Source organism: Rattus norvegicus, chromosome 10 (genome assembly GCF_036323735.1).
Source record: "Rattus norvegicus strain BN/NHsdMcwi chromosome 10, GRCr8, whole genome shotgun sequence".
Lineage (NCBI taxonomy): Eukaryota > Metazoa > Chordata > Mammalia > Rodentia > Muridae > Rattus > Rattus norvegicus.
The window spans coordinates 97,430,375-97,442,917 of NC_086028.1; positions in this window are offsets into that span (position 1 = coordinate 97,430,375).

The following is a 12,543-nucleotide window of genomic DNA, read 5'->3' on the forward strand; positions in this document are numbered from 1 at the left end:
TCTTGTCGTACACAAATGCCCTCCTCTGATGTGGCACTCTACGTTGTGACAGTTTTTCCACAGTTGGTTCTGTTTGCAAATAATGGACGAATATGAAGCTTCCATGGGACGATGACCCAAAGCAACTTCTGAATGTTCATACACACAGCACAAGTTCAGAAGCTCATAGCCACAGATCCACACCCAAAACCCAACTAGTTTTCCCTTTATTTCTGAGTTCCTTTGTAAGTTTATTGGGTGCCTGGTGTTAGGACAACACCACCTAAGTGTCTGTCCTGTAAGTCTCGAGTGTATGGGACTCCTCAACAAACCTCTTGATGGAAAGTTGGGCGATTGACGACAGCCTGCTTTCCTGCGTTCGTTCTGTTCCTCAGTCAAGTCTTTTGCTTTTCCTGATGCCTGTCATGTTTCAGGGTCGATGAGGTGGTCCACCAGCTAAAGGCGCTAGCCAGAAAAGCCTGGCAAACCGAGTTTGGACCCCAGAACCCATGTAAAAGCAGGAAGATGAAGCCAACAAGACAAAGCTGTTTCATTGCTCTGACTTCCAGAAAAGCACTGTGGATTGTGTGCGCAGCATACAAACATCACTCATTCACAGAAATGAATAGAAAAATATAAACCATCGAAAGGTTTCACAAGCCACATTTTTAAAAAAAAATTTTATTAGATATATTTCTTTACTTACATTTCAAAGGTTATTCCCCTTCCCGGTTTCCTGTCTGTAACCCCCATTCACTCCCTTCCCCTCCCCATACGGGTATTCCCCCTATACATTCCCCTTATTGCTCCCCCATATTCCCCTGCACTGGGGGGTCCAACCTTGGCAGGACCAAGAGCTTCCCCGTCCCCTGATGCCCCAACAAGGCTATTCTCTGCTACATATGCAGTTGGAGCCCTGGGTCAGTCCATGTATAGCCTTTCAGTGGTGGTTTAGTCCCTGGAAGCTCTGGTTGGTTGGCATTGTTGTTCTTATGGGGTTGAAAGCTCCTTCAGCTCTTTCAATCCTTCCTCTAATTCCCTCCAAGGACGTAGTATTCTCAGTTCGGTGGTTTGCTGCTAGCATTGACCTCTGTATTGGACATGCTCTGGATGCGTCTCTCAGGGACAAGCCACATTTTAATGGCCTCAAACCATTGGAGTTTCCGATCACACATAAGAACACGTTTTTATCCTTTTTGGCTATGCTATACCTCTTGGCAGCTTACGCAACTCAGTGAATGCACCTCAATTACACGGAGCAAGAGAACACAGCTGTTAAAGCCACATGCTACCCTAATGGGCTAGATTGTGTGTTGTGCATGGTGTCCTGCCTCCATGACATTTCTAACGGTGGAGGGAGGGGCCCGACTTCTGTTTCCAACTTGATAGGTTTATTAAAGGAACATGATTTTGAAAAACGTTCACCCAATCATGTCATAGACCGGAGCACATGAATGCTGTCCTACCAGACCCTGCTGTGGGATAGATGGTTTGTGACAACAGAAGCAAATGACTAGATTCTTTTTTGTTTTGTTTTGTTTTTTCCTTTCTAGCAAACATTGACAATAAGATAACTTGACCCCCAAGAGATAGACTAAGGCGTAAAAGGGAAGAGTCTCCTTAAGGCCCTACTTCTCAGAGGCCTGACACCAAGGTGAACATTTAATTGTCAGCATCAGGAAAACTCTAAACGCGTTCCATGAAGCCTTAGTTAGAAGCAGACTTTGGCCAAAAAGTGACTCCAGAAAACTCCCTCCTCCCTCCTCCCTCCTCCCTCCTCCCTCCTCCCTCCTCCCTCCTCCCTCCTCCCTCCTCCCTCCTCCCTCCTCCCTCCTCCCTCCTCCCTTCTCCCTCCTCCCTCCTCCCTCCTCCCTCCTCCCTCCTCCCTCCTCCCTTTTCCTCCCTTGGCTCAGTTGCTTCCCCTCCATCCATTGTATAACATCCAAGATTTTACATGGAAACACCCCATGGCTTGTTTTTCATTGCAGGTTAAAATCAACTTTAATTTTGTTATTTTTCCCCCTAAGATGTCGCCCATCCCATTAAAATGATTAGGCTTTGCTTTGCCATAGTTACCTGAGGTAAGAATCAAATTGGCAGCCCTGGCTCAGAGAAGGGAAGCCAAGGGCAGGAGAGAAGCCAGGGAGCTGATGTAGAGCGAGCTGCTATTGCACGGCCTCAATTTCACACTGTGTTTTAAGAGGCTACGCATGCGGGGCCGATGATAAAGCAAAGGGATGTTACGCTTTGGAAAACAGAAGTGCGTTTCCTCCACCAAAAGAAGGAAGTCACGTCCAGGTTCACATTTATGCACAGCAGCCGTATATCGGGTGACAGATGCGAACAATGGTTCCTGCTAGGTAGATGTGAAAGGCTGGCTTTAACTGAGTTCCGAGTGTTGTGTTGCCCATTGTTCCCGACTGGAAGCTCCGGTATTGCCAACGCGAGTTGCAAAACCATTCATTTAATGGTAGAAATGGAATTAGGCTCCGCAAAACTGGGGTTTCAGTGGGGTAATGCGAGGCATACAATAGCGCTTATGTGAAGGACATCGGAAAAGATTTAAAGGGCAGCTCCCCGTGCTTCCTTAGCAAAACAAAATGGCCCTTTACACCCAATGGTACACTAGGACTGAAGTAGCCTGGTGTGTGTGTGTGTGTGTGTGTGTGTGTGTGTGTGTGTGTGTGTGTGTATGTGTGTGTGTGTGTGTGTGTGTGTGAGAGAGAGAGAGACAGAGACAGAGACAGAGAGACAGAGACAGAGAGACAGAGACAGAGAGACAGAGACAGAGAGAGACAGAGACAGAGACAGAGAGGTTTTTTAGCCAGACTGGAGAAAATTTCTGCCCTATAAAAATAAAAATAACATTTTAAAGAAAAGCCTTATGCAATTCTGCTGTGGAATGAAACTAACACACACACACACTATCAAAAATTAGTGAAAAAAAACATGAATTGGGAAGCTAAGACAGGTGAGAGTATACATGGGAGGGTTTAAAGAGGGGCAACAAAGAGAATTGATCTGAAAAGTAAATTTTAAAAAAATCTATTTAAAAAATCAAAATAGGGAACAAATTAAATTAGACAGAAACCATTTTTTTTAAAAAATTGTTATTATCTACATGTTTTTTATAATGTAGTTACTTTATGTTCCTGGGGGTTTTGTCTGCGTATGTATCTGTGCAGCACATGAATTCTGTGCCCACAGAAGCCAGACAAAAAGACTGGAGACTCTGGGTCTAGCGCTGTGATCTACTAGGTGGTTGCTGGAAACGAAACCCAGGTCCTCTGGAAACACAGCCAGTGTTTGTAATCCCCGAGCCATCTCTCCAGCCCCTCTCTTTTGTTTTGCAGTCTTTATAAACTCTGCATCAGTCCATGGTCTCTCACAGATCTGTCTCTGCCGTGGCGTCTGCATATATCCACTGCATATATCCATATATCTTCTCGTAAGGAAATAAATGCAAGACCACCTTAGAGCATGTCTCTTCCCTTGAGTGATAGTTGACTCTTGTCCTCCCACTCATAGAGATGATAATTGGATTTTATCGTTCCTTAGTTAGACTTAAACATATATTGTTTGACCCTTAAAAGGTTCTCTTGATTGAATCTGGATAGAAAAGGACCCAGTAGGTAGACCCGCCCACCCTATGATTTTTTTTTTCCGGAGCTGGGGATCGAACCCAGGGCCTTGCACTTTCTAGGCAAGTGCTCTACCACTGAGCTAAATCCCCAACTCAGAACCTGTGATTTTTAAGAAGACAAACACACACATTTTTCCCAAGATGCAGTTTTCGTGGTATATTCTCACTATCTCAGAGAATAGAAATTCTTTGGATCAACATAAGTTATTGAATTAGCTCTTTGGTCCCCACAGTCTCCCAGAAACACTCTTATAAAAAGATGCATCTTTGTTATTGCTGAAGTGGGTGCCTTGGCTCATCTATGCCTTCCTTCCGGGACGTTTATTTGTGTGTATGTCTGTGTGTGCTTTCCTGTTTCCCTCTGTGGGTCTATCCAGGGCAGTTGTTTGTTTTCATTGCTTTTGTAGAACAACTAGATTTTGGAGATGCATATCAAAATCCTGGTCCTAGGTGTGACTGATTATATCATTGAAAAAATGACCTCAGACCCCTGAGCCTTAACTTGTTCTCTAATTAATGGAGCTAGAACACATTGGTGAACAGTATACAAATTCATACACATGCCTAGAGAGGACAGAAGTCGATGTGGGGTGTCTTTTCAATTACCCCATCTTTATTGTTGAGACAAGACCTCTCTCTCTCTCTCTCTCTCTCTCTCTCTCTCTCTCTCTCTCTCTCTCTTGTCCTAAAGACGTGAAGACCATTGATCCATTGATTCAGCTACACTGAATGGGGACACATTGGAGATCACAGACATAGGTTATTGCATTTGACTGCTTTTGCAGACATTGGGGAACTAAACCCCAGTCCTTCGGCTTATGTGGGAGGTACTGACAGCCCCCTCCTCTGCCCTGAATTAAAATGTAAGTGGACTAAAAGGGATGTCTTAACTGTGGCACTTCCCAAGTTCAAACCTGAACTGAGGTTTCCCTTTCTATGTACTTGTTATCCTCAGAACTCCCAGGAGAACCGTGAGCAGGCAGTAAGATAAAACATGTATGTTAAACTTGGCAATAAGAGCTTGGTCATACGGATGGCTTTTTGTGGCAAAAGCATGGGCTAAGGCGTTGGCCTTTCTTAATCTTCACAGTGCTCTGGATGACCAGTGTTTTGGGCTTTTGGGATTGTGTGTTCAGAGAGGTCTCCACTCAAAGGCCAGGAATTGAGGTGAAAGGTTGCTGGCCATGACACTGAGCAGTGTGTACCTCGGCAGCTTAAGAGACAAGCTCTCCCACATGGTACTACATTGACACAGAACCATTGCATGCCCTTGATAGTATAATCACATGTCCATTGTCCATGGTTGGAGAACATGATAAGCAACGTTTGGTCTTATGGTGAAGTGTGACTTGTTAAGAAGACCATTACGTACCCACACCACCATGCGAGCCTCAAAAGCACTGTGCAGAGTGGGAGGAACCAGGCATTAGAACAAATTTCTATTTTGCCTTTGAGAACATTCTGTTTAGTTACATGTCCGATTTTAAAAGTTAGATTGTGTGTGATATATATCTCGTAAAGATTTTGTTCAAGTTTTTAGGTTGCTTCTTTACTTAAGTGATGCTATCCTTTGCTATACAGGAAGTTTTTAGTTTCCTGAGGTCTCATTTATTAATTGCTGGTCTTAAATGCAAACAACCTACATGGCTACCCACTGATGAACCAATAATGAAAATATGTACATTTGTACAATGATCCACTACTCAGCTGTTAATCAAAGCAAGTTATGACCTTCGAAAATGAATTGATGTAACTGGAAACAATAATTCTGAGTGACATAACCCATGCTTGGAAAGATAATGTCACACGGTTTGGTTTCTCTTATCTCTGGAGATTAGCTTTGACTCATTCGAGATCGAATACCATTCAGATATGTATGTTTCATTTTAAATATACATGGAGGTCAGGGAAACAGTAAAGAACAGTGGTGGGGAGAGTTCTTTCAAGCGAAGTCACAGAGAATGTAGTTATAAAGGGAAACAATGAAATAGAGAATGTTAAGTTGGCATAGGGCAGTGTTTCTCAAACTGTGTTCACAGGAGTCACATATCAGATCTCCTGCAAGTCAGATAGTTACATTACAATTCATAGCTGACAAAATTTCTCTTATAACGTAGCAACAAAAAAGAGTTTCATGGTTGGGTTTCAGCGCGACATAAGGAGTTGTATTAAGGGGTTGGAGTTTGGGGAATGTTGAGAACCACTGTCATAGGCGATAAGAAGGGAGAACATGTTCAATGGCATAAAACAGGAAGGCATAACTAATGCTAAAGACCTTTTGAAAAAGATATATGGAAGCATACTCTAAAAGCTTTCTAACACACACAGGCACACACGCACATGCACACACAAGTTTAAACGTGGTTATCCGGTAAAGGGGTGACAATCATATCCTTGCTATATATCACAGGTTAAGGAATAGAAATCACAGTGCCAGGAATTGTTTTTCGTTTTTGGAGCTGCTGCTCAGTGGGGCCCTGTAGAATTTAAGCATCATAGGCTACTGCCAATGTTCTTGGTTACCTCCCCACCTTGGTCTTGACGGTATGACACCATTACTGAGGATATCACATACTTGAGTTAAAGACCATGGAGAAAGCAAGGTGGTAATGAGCTGGAGGCTGGAAGCTTCACTCCTGCTGGGTAGCTTTCACAGGGCTGGAAGGTGTTCTTGCACACTAACGTGCTGAGAAGAATGACTATTCATGTTACTTAGCTATGACTTCTTAGAGCTCCTGATGCCTGGACTGGCAAGATATGCCCACTGGAGCAATAGTGGTATGAACACCAAGGAAGTAACTAACCACATTTTATTGGCTTTATGGCCTGGTTCACAAGATAAAACCCACCCCTGGCACTCTTTTGGGGACAAAGACCCTGTGGCTAGACTGATCACACAGGCTTTAGGGAAGAACCTACTAGTATTATTCTGCTAAATGGCCACAGTGGTAATCTGAGTCCCAGTGACTTGTCATTAAGCCCACAGATCAGCGAATATCTCCACCCTCCCCAGAGAAGCATGTTTCTTCAACAGATGGAAAATTAACACAGAAACTCATGACCGTTGAACATGCAGTGAATTAACTCAGCCCTAAAAGGGCATCTGTATCATTCCCCTCCCCCCACTTTCCAGCACTTCTGGATAATTGTGGGCAAGGGAGCAGCAGGACCATAAGAGTCAGAAGCAATGAATGATTAGAAAGAAGATGACAGCACAGTTGCACACATTATCTCGCAGCTGTTTTGAAAGCGTGTACAAGATCTGCAGAAGCTTGAGCCAGACAAAATCTCATCACAGAGACAGATGTGGTTGAATTGCAGTCTTGGGTTGTGATACTCCTGACCACTGATGGCTTCGGAGAGAAGTACGAGTCTCTTTTATTTGCGCATTCAACCAATAGCCAGTGGATCATGCTCCAGTAGAAGACCAGCACAAGTTGGACTGGGCAGGCTGATGAGATAACATAACAACAGAAAAAGAAAGAAAGTAAGACAAAGAAGAGGGCAGGGAAGGAGGCTGGAACAGGAGAACAATAAAGATACATTATAGGCAAGACTCAAAATATTAATAAGAATGCACAAAGAAAGTATAATCTGTACTCTATAAAACCAATAGCCAACATTGGTTGCCTTTCTCCAATTGCAATGGAAAATTGTGCCCCTTCCTCACAGTACATTTGAAAGCTTTGTTTAGAACCTCAGAAGAACTTGCACACACACACACACACACACACACACACACACACTGATAACCTGAGGACAACTCACCCAACCAGAAAATTCTCAGCAAGTGATAGAACTGTGGGAAATACATTCTCAAAGTCCCGAGCATCAACTGGGGACTCCCATGTAAATTATCTCCCTTCTTTTTTAGAGTTAGCCATCTGTCTAAAATGTTGACCCAACAAAAACCATCAGGGGAGAAGCATGAAGAGCTATTTATTCATTTGTGTTTGCAGTGCCCTCTGTGCACCATCAGATGTTTTACAGATTAAGAGGGGGAGGCAAGAGTTCTGTGGGAGAGAAAATAAAACTAAGGCCAAGGTTTTCTTCTGTCATTACTCCTTGCCTGCTCTTTCCTTCTCTTTTTCTTTTCCAGCCCCTTGTTGCGACTTTGACAAATGACAATACAAAAGGAGAATTTATGACGGGTCTTGGCGATTAGCACATTATCACAAGCAAAACAGAGCCCTCAGCCTCCGCCACTGGGGAGCCATTGAAGGGGGGCTTTGAACGTGATGCATGGGTCAAGACCCATTTCTGCAGAAGTGAACTTGACTCAAATCAAGGTGGAAACCCTTGGAGATTCAGGTGAAGACACTGAGCACTGGATAAGGAACATTTAGCCAGAGAGGTCATTCTGCAAAGGAAGGAGGAACCACTCTGCTCCCTGAAGACCACCGTGCTGAATGATTTAATGCTACCTGTAGGAAATGCCTTCTGCTTTAGTGCTTTCTAGTCTCCCTTCGTCTTAGGATGAAAAGGGAGAAGAAAAAGCAAATAAGCAGAGCAAATACCCTCCTTCCCTTCTGTTCCTGCCGCTACTTCATGCAAAATTTTTGAAGGAACTTGGTCCTGTCATCTCTCCACAACCGCTGGACTTTCTGTAGATGACGCTTGGGGAGTAGATCACAGAGACATTAGACAATGTTGCTTTCTGAACTATAACAAAAACTTTGATTATAATCACAATTCTCTTACAGAGTTGGCAAACTTTGTTTCTAGTTTTGATAGCAAATATGTGAGAGTATTAGTTATGAAGAAATTTCAAGGGATAATGAATATAATATGTTGGCCTGTAATAAATTAGAATTTGAACCTATAGAGTATAAACACATTCTTTAAAGCTCTATCTATCTATCTATCTATCTATCTATCTATCTATCATCTATCTATCTATCTATCATCTATCTATCTATCTATCTATTGATCAATCTAGCTATCTAATCTATATGTGTATGAGTTTTTCCTGCAGGTATGGATAAATACCAGATGCATTCAATGCCCACAGAGGCCATAAAATGACATTAGACCTCTTGGAACTGGACTAATGGGTTATTCTGAGCCATCAGATAGATACCAGGAACCCAATGTTGGTTTGCTACAGAACAAGTGATCTCAACCACAGACAAAACTCTTTAGCTCTAAATCTCTTTTGAATTCTCTACAATCTAGATAAATTAATTTGGATAAATTAGTCAAAGGAAAGGTGCTCACGGGGTCTTAAATAAGCTAACATGGTTATTTTAGATATTAGACCTATAGTTCGTGATTTGATGCTCATAGCATGTAACAAAAAGTTAATTGGATCCAGGGAAATATTGGATGGTGAGAAACGAAATGATACCAGCCTTGGTACCTTAGAAATGATTAACTGGGATGTGAGATATTCATGCTAGTGGACCAGTGCATAAACTAAGGATGATTTACACATCTTGTTAGACTACTCTTTTTCCATGGGGCATTTCTTGTATCCCCAAAGATGTTCTACATTATCGTTGACCTCTTCCCATTGGATATCAATACCATATTCACAGTGGTGATAATTGTAAACATCTTCAGATGTTGTTTGATGTCACCTGGTTGGGAATGGAGTCAGATGGGAAGGAAAACTTGGTTTGGATGGCAAATACTGATGTGGACAGATGGCTCCTAAACTTTGCCCATCAGTTAGAGAATCCACTGTCATGAGTTTCAGTATTTGAGAGAATACAAGGTGAAGAGTTCCAGTGGGAATATCTTCCCACTTTCTTGGATGTCACTTTGGCTCAAAGCCCTCTATCACAGAGGTTTCCTTTTGCGATAAGTGCCAATCAATGCAGGGACTCAGAATGGCCCAGAGTGCCACGTACCACGCACTGTGGAGTGTTCAGCTGGAATGAGACATTTATATCACACTTCTTCCTCTTGCAGATCAGGAGTCATTGCAGAAATGTGGGCAGAAACAATGGTTAAAAAAACAAAACAAACAATGGTTGCAAAGAACAATTCGTCAGTCTTATTAGTCACAAACGTTTCCTGGAAATGATCAGCCTGTTGCACATCGGAATTCAAATTAGCTGTGGCTTCATGCACAAGACTTGCATAAAATCTTTCACAATTCCCTCAGCTCAAATTCATATGGCTGCTGATCTGTGAGGACTAGGATGCTACATCAGAGGGTGTGGTATCCCTTCTTCATAATTACCTCTCCATGAATTTTCTGAGGCTCACACTCACAATGCACATAGAGCCCTCATGACATGCAGAAAAGGTATTTGATATTGAATACTACAATTGCATCATTGTGACAATGATGCCAATGTTGATTTAGTTAACCTCCCAGTGTCACTTCATGGTGGTGAACCTGGGATGATACAGTTTCAAGTAGGCATTATTAAAAAGAACAACTCACACAACGCGTTTATAAATTATAAAGAGATTTAAAGGAAGTGTGGGCTACCACCTTCTGTTCTTTTAGAGTTTAAAGAGAATATGCTCACAGTGGTTTCCAGACAGAATCTAGCTTCCTGTTTTGTGCTGTCTATGCCTGCCTAAAACACTCTAGTCCTCCTATATTCTCCTTCCGCATTGCCCTTACTTTACCTCCCTGATAATTTCTATCTCCTCTCACATTTCCTCCTGAATTTAGGTTAAAGCAGAGATCTCTACCAGTGAGATATTTACACAGTGTTCATTTTCTTGAGACAATTCTTCAGTCTTATTAGTATAAGAGCTACTGAGTATCAAGTAGATAGTAGCCATATACATTGCCAAAAATCATTGCGATTCACACAGAATCCAGATCAAAATGTCAGTGGCATGAACACTGATAAACTTAATTAGCTTGAAAGAAGAAAAATTCTGTCTCATAACTTCCATAGTATGATGAACAATTTTATAGTGGTTTGACATAGATTGGTGTTGGTTTTCTGGAGGTCACTAGTGCATTGTGCTACTCGCGGCTACCACTTGGATTATGAACAGGCTTAGAATTGACTTGGACCCCCAGAATAGACTGAGCATTTGCATAGCTCAGCCGAAGTTGGAAGCCAGCATGCTTTGTACAGCTTTCTCCATCAGTTAACCTCATGTATGCAAGAGCAGAACAATTAGAACAAAGTAAAAGTATCCTCCCAAGGAGCCCTGAGATACTTAATACACAGAATAAGACAGAGAAGTATATGTTGTGCAAACTGACCATAGAATCTGTATATCCAATGACCATAGGCTCGTCCTCTAACAAATTAGCACACTGGCTCCTCTCCCCTGGAGATTACAAATGGAAACTGTTCTAGCTTATGCATAGGTGTTATGTCATAGTGGAAGTTGGTCAGGGTAATATTAGCTGTGCGTGATGGTACGTTGGGCAATGTGTATGTAAGGAGCACATGAGAGGAAATGAGTGTGGTGGTGGGGTATCCTGCAAGAGTCAGAGGAAAGACAGAGAAGAGAAAGATGCTTCTCACTGTGGCTTAGAAACCTTCCCTGCCCTCACAGCATCTCTCCCCTACTTTAAACATTACTCCCCTCCTTCTCTCCCTATAAAGTAAAACTGCCATGAGTCCATTTGTAGGAAGTTACTGCAATCCTCCTGTTATCTAATCATAGAGATGATGCTGAAGGCCGAAAACATAGTCCTAAGAGTGGAGATCTGGGGAAACATGGCAGACAATGGGGGATGCACGGTTGTGCAGAATGCACATGGAATTCGACCTTTGCCTTGAGGCTAAATTTTAGCAGAGCTACATGACCCGATGCTTGATTGGTTTATGTCATAGAATAATTACTTTAATTTCAAATATATAGAACACAAAGAACAATCATGACCTACATATTCTCAAAATATTATTTGAGTTACAGGTGTCAGTTGGTCAAAGTCTCGATTGACACTGAATTTTCAAACTGAGTAAAACTTTATTGACCTGATAAAGACATTTGTGATCTTTATAGACCTGTGGCTGGTTGACCACAGTGGGACACATTACAGACACCATTTAAAGTCTGATAATTTACAATTAAATTGCTTCTAAAGAAGAGATTTGGGGCTGGGGATTTAGCTCAGTGGTAGAGCGCTTACCTAGGAAGTGCAAGGCCCTGGGTTCGGTCCCCAGCTCCGAAAAAAAGAACCAAAAAAAAAAAAAGAGATTTAATCCTCAATTTGCTATCCTAAATTGACTAATACTTTCACCTTTGTTTTAATAATTTTATCTGTAAATACATTTATCTATGGTTATGGATGCTTCTGTTTTTGTGTGTGTGTGTGATTTTTGAGGAGACAAAATGATTTCTGTGTGATTATGTTTATATACAGGGAGAGAGTAGAATATATCCTTTTTGTTTGAATTGAAGCAAAAACAACGAATGGAGTTCTTTCAAGAGATAGCCAACTCATCAGTTGTCCCATATGCTGTGGATAAAATGTGGAGCAGCATTTTGACAATATGTGTTTGTGGCTGTGTATTGGGAGGACTGGTGTATTAATGTGGCTTACCATCCATCTCTCCATGTGCCATGTAAGGGCTGACTTGTTGAAATTTTGTAGGCTTTTATTTACAGAGAAAACATAGACCGTGTGCAGCTCAGGGTCCTATCAGTCCACACATTCAAAGGAATCACATCTGGAAAAAGAGTGCTTAACTTAGAACATTTATGGATAATCTAATCCACAAGGAGATCAAAATTACCTTGCTCCTGTGAATAAAAAAAACGAAGGAATTTAATTATTTACGAATTATTCATGAATATTTTGATACTTGCTTAAGGCTAGAGCTGGGAAAAGAGACAATCACATATTGTTGACAATTGGTGTTTTGTTCAAGGAAAAAAATATGGAATATTTCGGTCTCAGGATAACACTCCATATTTCCAGAGTGTTTAAAAATAAAAGAGGTGTTGCTGTAGACAAGGGAACCTTGGGTGGAAACAGAAATGAAAACAGA